The sequence below is a fragment of the Takifugu rubripes genome, chromosome 21, assembly GCF_901000725.2.
Source record: "Takifugu rubripes chromosome 21, fTakRub1.2, whole genome shotgun sequence".
In the NCBI taxonomy this organism is placed as follows: Eukaryota; Metazoa; Chordata; class Actinopteri; order Tetraodontiformes; family Tetraodontidae; genus Takifugu; species Takifugu rubripes.
In genome coordinates, this window is record NC_042305.1 from 18401258 (window position 1) to 18407261 (window position 6004).

Here is a 6004-nt window from a genome sequence, read left to right on the forward strand (position 1 = left end):
CGGTTGTGTCGTGCCGTATCTATCCTTTTGTTACACAATCAGGAGCCAGATGTAATGGTGCTTGTAGCTCTTGTTAATTTGGCTGTCAACACTCCTGATTGACCTTAGATTGCAGCAGGAGCTCTTTGTCGTGGCGAGAATGTTGTTGTGTCTGCTGCGGTCTTTCTGCCTGAATGTTCCTGCTTCCACGCTCTCACAAAAACGGCTCGCTGATCCGGAAGAAGCAAAATGTCTGTCACTGATATGAGATAACTGTATTGCTATCGGGGGACTTTGTTCCAGTTGGGAAGCGTATTTGCAACCTGTGTCGTGAATTTGAAGGCTTAAAAAATGTTCACGTGAACTTCAGATCGTTCGAATCAATATCCTCCTTTTATATATCTTTCTTTTATCAGATTAGATCTGGGCCATTAAGATGAACCAAAGTAATCTAAAATTGATTTGAAATGAAAGTTTATTATATTTTATAATGAGGTAAATGAGAATTTTAAGAAACCCCCCCCCCAAAAAAAACAACACACGTTTTTGTCAATGAAACACAACTTTGACAGAACGATTGAACATCAACTCTTTAAAAGCTTCCTTTTTTTTAAGTTTTCATAATGTCATAGTTAGAGGAGGAGTGGGGGGGGGGGGGGGGTCTCCACAAGAGGAAGATAAAGACAGAAGGAAAGGAAGAAATATGTCCACTCTTTTCCCCCTCGTAGTGGTCTCAATTCCCAGCCAGAGTTCCCTGTCACAGAGAGGTAGTTCCCAGGCTGACGTATCTCAAGCTGTTCAAACATCCATTAGGATGTTTGGTCTCATACGCTCTACAAATACGGCGAGACGAGAGCAGAAACGGGCGGATGATGAGAGGAAATTTGAGGAGGAGAGAAAGGGAAGAAAAACAGAGAAGAAATGAGGAAGATTAGAGTGGGCTGGTGGGAACAGCAGAGAGTGCGGAGACGGAAATTTATCAAGAAACACGTGTGATATTTAATGGTCCTTGTAGTATACGTGGTGAGGGGAGACCACACCGGCTCGTTCTCCTCCGCCAAATACCGATCCCCTAACTTAATTTCCTGCTCAATTGCTGTTCTATAGTGCATACTACGCTGATACAGGCTGGCAGTATAGAAAACAGATTGCCTGTGCGGCGAAGTGAATAAGGCTGAGGTTTGTGCTGCTGGAGACCTGCAGTCTCCAGGGGGGTCTTGTCGGTGGGCTTCACAAAACCAACAAAGCCCATCTTTCTCTGCGACTGGCAGCAGCTGGCAGGTAGATCTTCAAGCACTGGAGATAGGGAAGTGTGTCTGTGGGTGTGGTGTGGTGTGCATGTGTGTGTGGTTTTGTGATTGTAAAACAGAGAGTGCGTGCGTGTGTGTTTCCTTGGTGTGTGTTGGACTTCCTGTTCTTTGTAGTGGAGAGTTCCACAGTCTTCTGCCTTGTGTTTGCTCATGTGCTGTGACTCCAATCCACTCAGAAATGTGGGCCTGCATGGACAGCAACCATCAATCAGCCCACAGAACACACACACACACACACACACACACGCACACACACATAGAGACATGCACATAAATCATTCAATTTTGGTTCTCTCTGACATTTTAGTTCCACCATACTGAAACACTGTCTTCTCTTATTCGCCACACATGTTCAAAACCAAATTCATTACCTGGTAACGAACATGATGATATGAAAACTAAAACAGAGGTTTTCTGGAAACAACAAACACCCTCAGAGCACCGCCAAGGTACCTTTGAGCACGGTAGCAATCCCCCAAGCGCTCACATCGGGCCCTGGGTGGGCTGGAGACCCGTTCACCGGTGGATCCTGCCGTCGACCGTGCAGCAGGATTAGGCTCCCTGTCACCCCAAAACGGATAACAAAACAAATAAACTGTAGAACACAATTAATTATTGACTTTGCTGGCTAATTAGCTTAACAATGGAGACGCTGGTATATTTCTCCTCCTTGAACTCGTATGAAGTCTTTGTAAGCTCATACGTTTTGTTTCTGCATGACATTAAATAGGCCGTTATGGGGAAGTCATCGTGTCTACCTGCCAAACTGGTGTTTCCCATTTCCCAGGTCTTGTGTGACTATTAATTTATGCAGAAAAGTGTCACTAAGCTAGTTTCCATCAGGTTTTGCACTAATGTTAGCAGTGTGAACCTCTCCTGACCTCTCAAAGTGACAGGGCTTTGTTGCGTAACAACCTTGTGTAATGAACTTCCTCCCATGAGATGTCATTAAAGATTGTTTGTCTTCCGCTTGCACCAAAATGAATATTCAGCTATTATCAGTGCACTGAATCCAGATTTGATATCGGGTTACGACTTGTGCAGAAGAGGAGCCCGGGAGGAACCCGCCGCAGATGTCTTTTATTTACTCGCTCTTGGTCTCTGCAACCACTCATTTTCTCATATCTATGCTAGTTTCTGAAGCCTGTCGATACTTAAGGTCATTTTTCTTGTTTCCTCGACGTGGTTTTATTTGGCACCCATCATTCAGACTCAGCCGAGTCTCACTTTTACCCATATTTACAGGTTTTTTTTTACACTAATGCTGTGTTGCAGGCCACTAAAGACCTGTGATATTACCGTCACGCGACGCAACATGCCAAGAACCACAGCCTGCGGCAGGGATAAAGTTGTCAGGAGACTTTTCATCATGTACATTTGTGCACGTTTCTCCTCAGCACATTTACATTGCAGGTCTGCTTATCAACACCGCACGACTTTTGCACTTTTCCCTTTTAGGGGGGCTTAGTCGAAGAGAGAAAAGTAATAAAACTAAACACAGGATATGTCAGAGCTATTGTTTAACTTCTTTTGTGACTGAAGCCAAAGATGGTCCTTTTCTTTATAGAAACATTCACAAGAATGGTCCTTGAGCCTTTAACACCATCGGACAGCTTGATTGTGGATTCCGCCACGTGCGTCCTCATTGCCGTCATCAGGGAATTATGGGAAATAATGACCTCTTCTTCGGGCGGCCTCAGTGTTCACAGTAGTTGTTGTTTTTGTTTTTTTTAATAAACTGGATAAAAGACAAGCAGCAAAGGGAAAAATGAGCTGTCTCAAAACACTTCTTGCAGCTCTGAAGTCAATACCCAAACGGCAGCTGGAGTTCCATGCCTGCAGAGCTTGACCTATGCTGTTCTTTAAATACAACTCTAAAAAAAACCTTATTTATTTTAGTCACAGTGGCAGGATTTTCTTTTTTTCATTAACATGGTGCCACGTTTAATTGTGCCGGTTATTGCGAGGTGTTCTCGTGCAGCTAACCTCCTCCTGAACTGCTGGGAAGTGTAATGACAGACACTGACATCATATTTTATGCAAGGGAACGCCACGATGGAATTTTGCTAAACAAAGACCGTTTTAAGCAGCAATGTGCCTAATGGGAAGCCATATATTACGATCCCAATGAGATTGGTACAGATCAGAAAAATGTAATGCAATGTTTTGTTTAGCTGGAGCACTTTATTGTTTGTCTATGTTAAAGCCAAAAATGGGATCATCTGTATCCAACTTTAATTGCTTGTGTTGGAAATATAGCTTATGGGTGCAGAGACTCATTCTGGTTGACGTGTTTCTGTAATAACAGCTGATTTATTGTGTAAAAAAAGAAAGAACCATAATGGGTTTTCCGTTTTAGGCCTGTCATTGAGAGATTTTATTGGATGTTTCCACTTGTCTAATAACTTTGCATTATTTGGGGTTTGGCTTAACTGTTTATACTTCTGAACTGTCTGGCCTTCATTTCTGTCACTTAAAAGTCACACAGGACACATTGTAGCATTACATCCGACACGTGTAGCGTTGGTTCTTCCTCTCTTCTCTGGGGATTAGTGATCATCATTTCTTCTTTAAAATAAAAATCTCTGTACGGCCTCACAAGGAAATCTTGGAAAGAAAAATCTGAACTTCATCCAGCGAAGACAATGCATGTTGTTCACTTTTTCCTTTACCACTCTGTGGAAGCGCACATGGAGTCAGAGGTCAGCAGTCAACCAAGGAGAAGCCTGTTCGTCAGCATCGCAGCAAACCTGGCAACACTCTCCCTCCGACTCCCTCCGACTCCCTCTGTTCCTGGGACAACAGCTTTTTCTTTGCCAAGTCAAAAAACACAGTGAATGGATTAAAAAGAGAGACTGAAGTACGAGTCCAGCTCTGCACGATGGTGTGGACGCTGCTGTATTTTATTTTATTTTTTACTTTGGTTTGTTTTGGTGACTGGAAAAAGGGCACTTAGGTTGGGAAGTTTCAAGTTTTAAGCTGTTTTTTGTTTTCCAAGACGTGTGATCATCAGTCCTCCTCTTTTCCCTCAGCAGCATATACTTAAAAAAAAAACAACTCAATAAAAGTCACACTTGATCTGATTGAACTGGATTCCAGGACTTTTTATTTTACCCTACTGTTGTCTTCCTCATGTTTTCACCCAGTCAGATACTCAACATTTCATCGTACAAGAACAAATATGCTACATATACACATAAATATACCAGAAATAAGCTTCACATCCTTCATGCTCTGGACTGATTTACATTGTTTTGATGTGTTCAACTGTTTTAACTTTCAAACTTGCTTTTTGGAATAAAATACTAAGTAGTTGTTGAGAAAATAAGTGACTTTTATTGTATAATGGCAAGAATCACACCTTCACGTAGGTAAAGGATGCCACCAACATCGAGATGTTGCATTGACATGTTGCACCCGTCTGTCCATCAGCTCAAGTCGGATTCAAGGGGGGTTCGAAGTTAAATAGCAGGAGAAAATTAAAGAGATACAATATAAGAAAATGAGGGAGTGAATAAGTGGAGATTAGATGTGCTAGAGAGAGAGAGAGAGAGAGAGAGAGAGAGCTTGTCTCTCCTTTTGATCACCGTCCTTCCCTCACACACCTCCCACATCCACCAGTGTGTACTCTCCACCACTGGCTGTTGTCTGGCTCCAGTCTCTCTGTGTCCCCCCCCCTTCCCCCCCAACACCATCCCCACCCACCTTCTCCTGCTTTTGCTGCATCTGTCATTTTCACCTTCTCTCCCTTTTTGATCCACTGGCTGACATTGATGAATTTCCCTCAGCTGCGCAGGACTTGGTAAAAACTTCTCAAGAAAGTTTTCAAAGCAAAAAAAAGTATAGTTATAATAGTGGGAGTTCTTTTGTAAAGGTTTTATTGTTTAAAAGATTATATATTTTGGAATTAGTATCTAAATACTTGTATTCATGTGAGATTGTTCATAAGAAATAATTCATATTATTTGTTAATGGCTTTATGGTAAAATATTTGTATGATTTATTATATATATATTTGTAATTGTAGAGTTGGCCCTTTACTACACCATCCCATCATAGTTGGGCAATTAAATGTGCTTTGATGAGACAGAAATTAAAATGCCTTTGGCCCCTCTTTGTTCTCTGCTTGTTGTACTCATGTTAAAAGTTACACACAAAACTACAACATACAAAAAAGTCTTTTAATTTAAAATGACACTGGCTACAGTGTGTGTCTGTGTGTGGAGAAACCTTATTTTAAATCACACATCATCCTTTACTGTAACACCTGATAGTGTGTCTAAATCTGACATCAGATGCTTTTTCGCAGCATCACAAAAGGACACGACACATATTTAAATCACCTGTTTAATTAGCCTAAAGCCTGCACGTACACTAATTTAATTCAAATGGCTCCTCTTTTGATTTTCTTCCTTCTCTCCTCGCTCCCTCTCTCTGGGATTATGTGCAGGTTACAGAGCTAGCGCCCTATATGGATTAGGAGCATTGCTTTTTCATGCTTGCTGCCTTCCCTAATATGATTATACTGATTATGCATCATCAGGCTTGTTTACCGTTAGCTTGTTCATTGTTGAGGCCTGACAAAAGTTCAGCCTCCTTCAACCCACTTACTGGCGCCCACGCCCACACATGCAACCTGCACTGAAACCCTGAGGAGTGATTTTATATGAATGGTGGCAGGTTTATTCCTTTTATAAATAGAATAATTGAGCCGC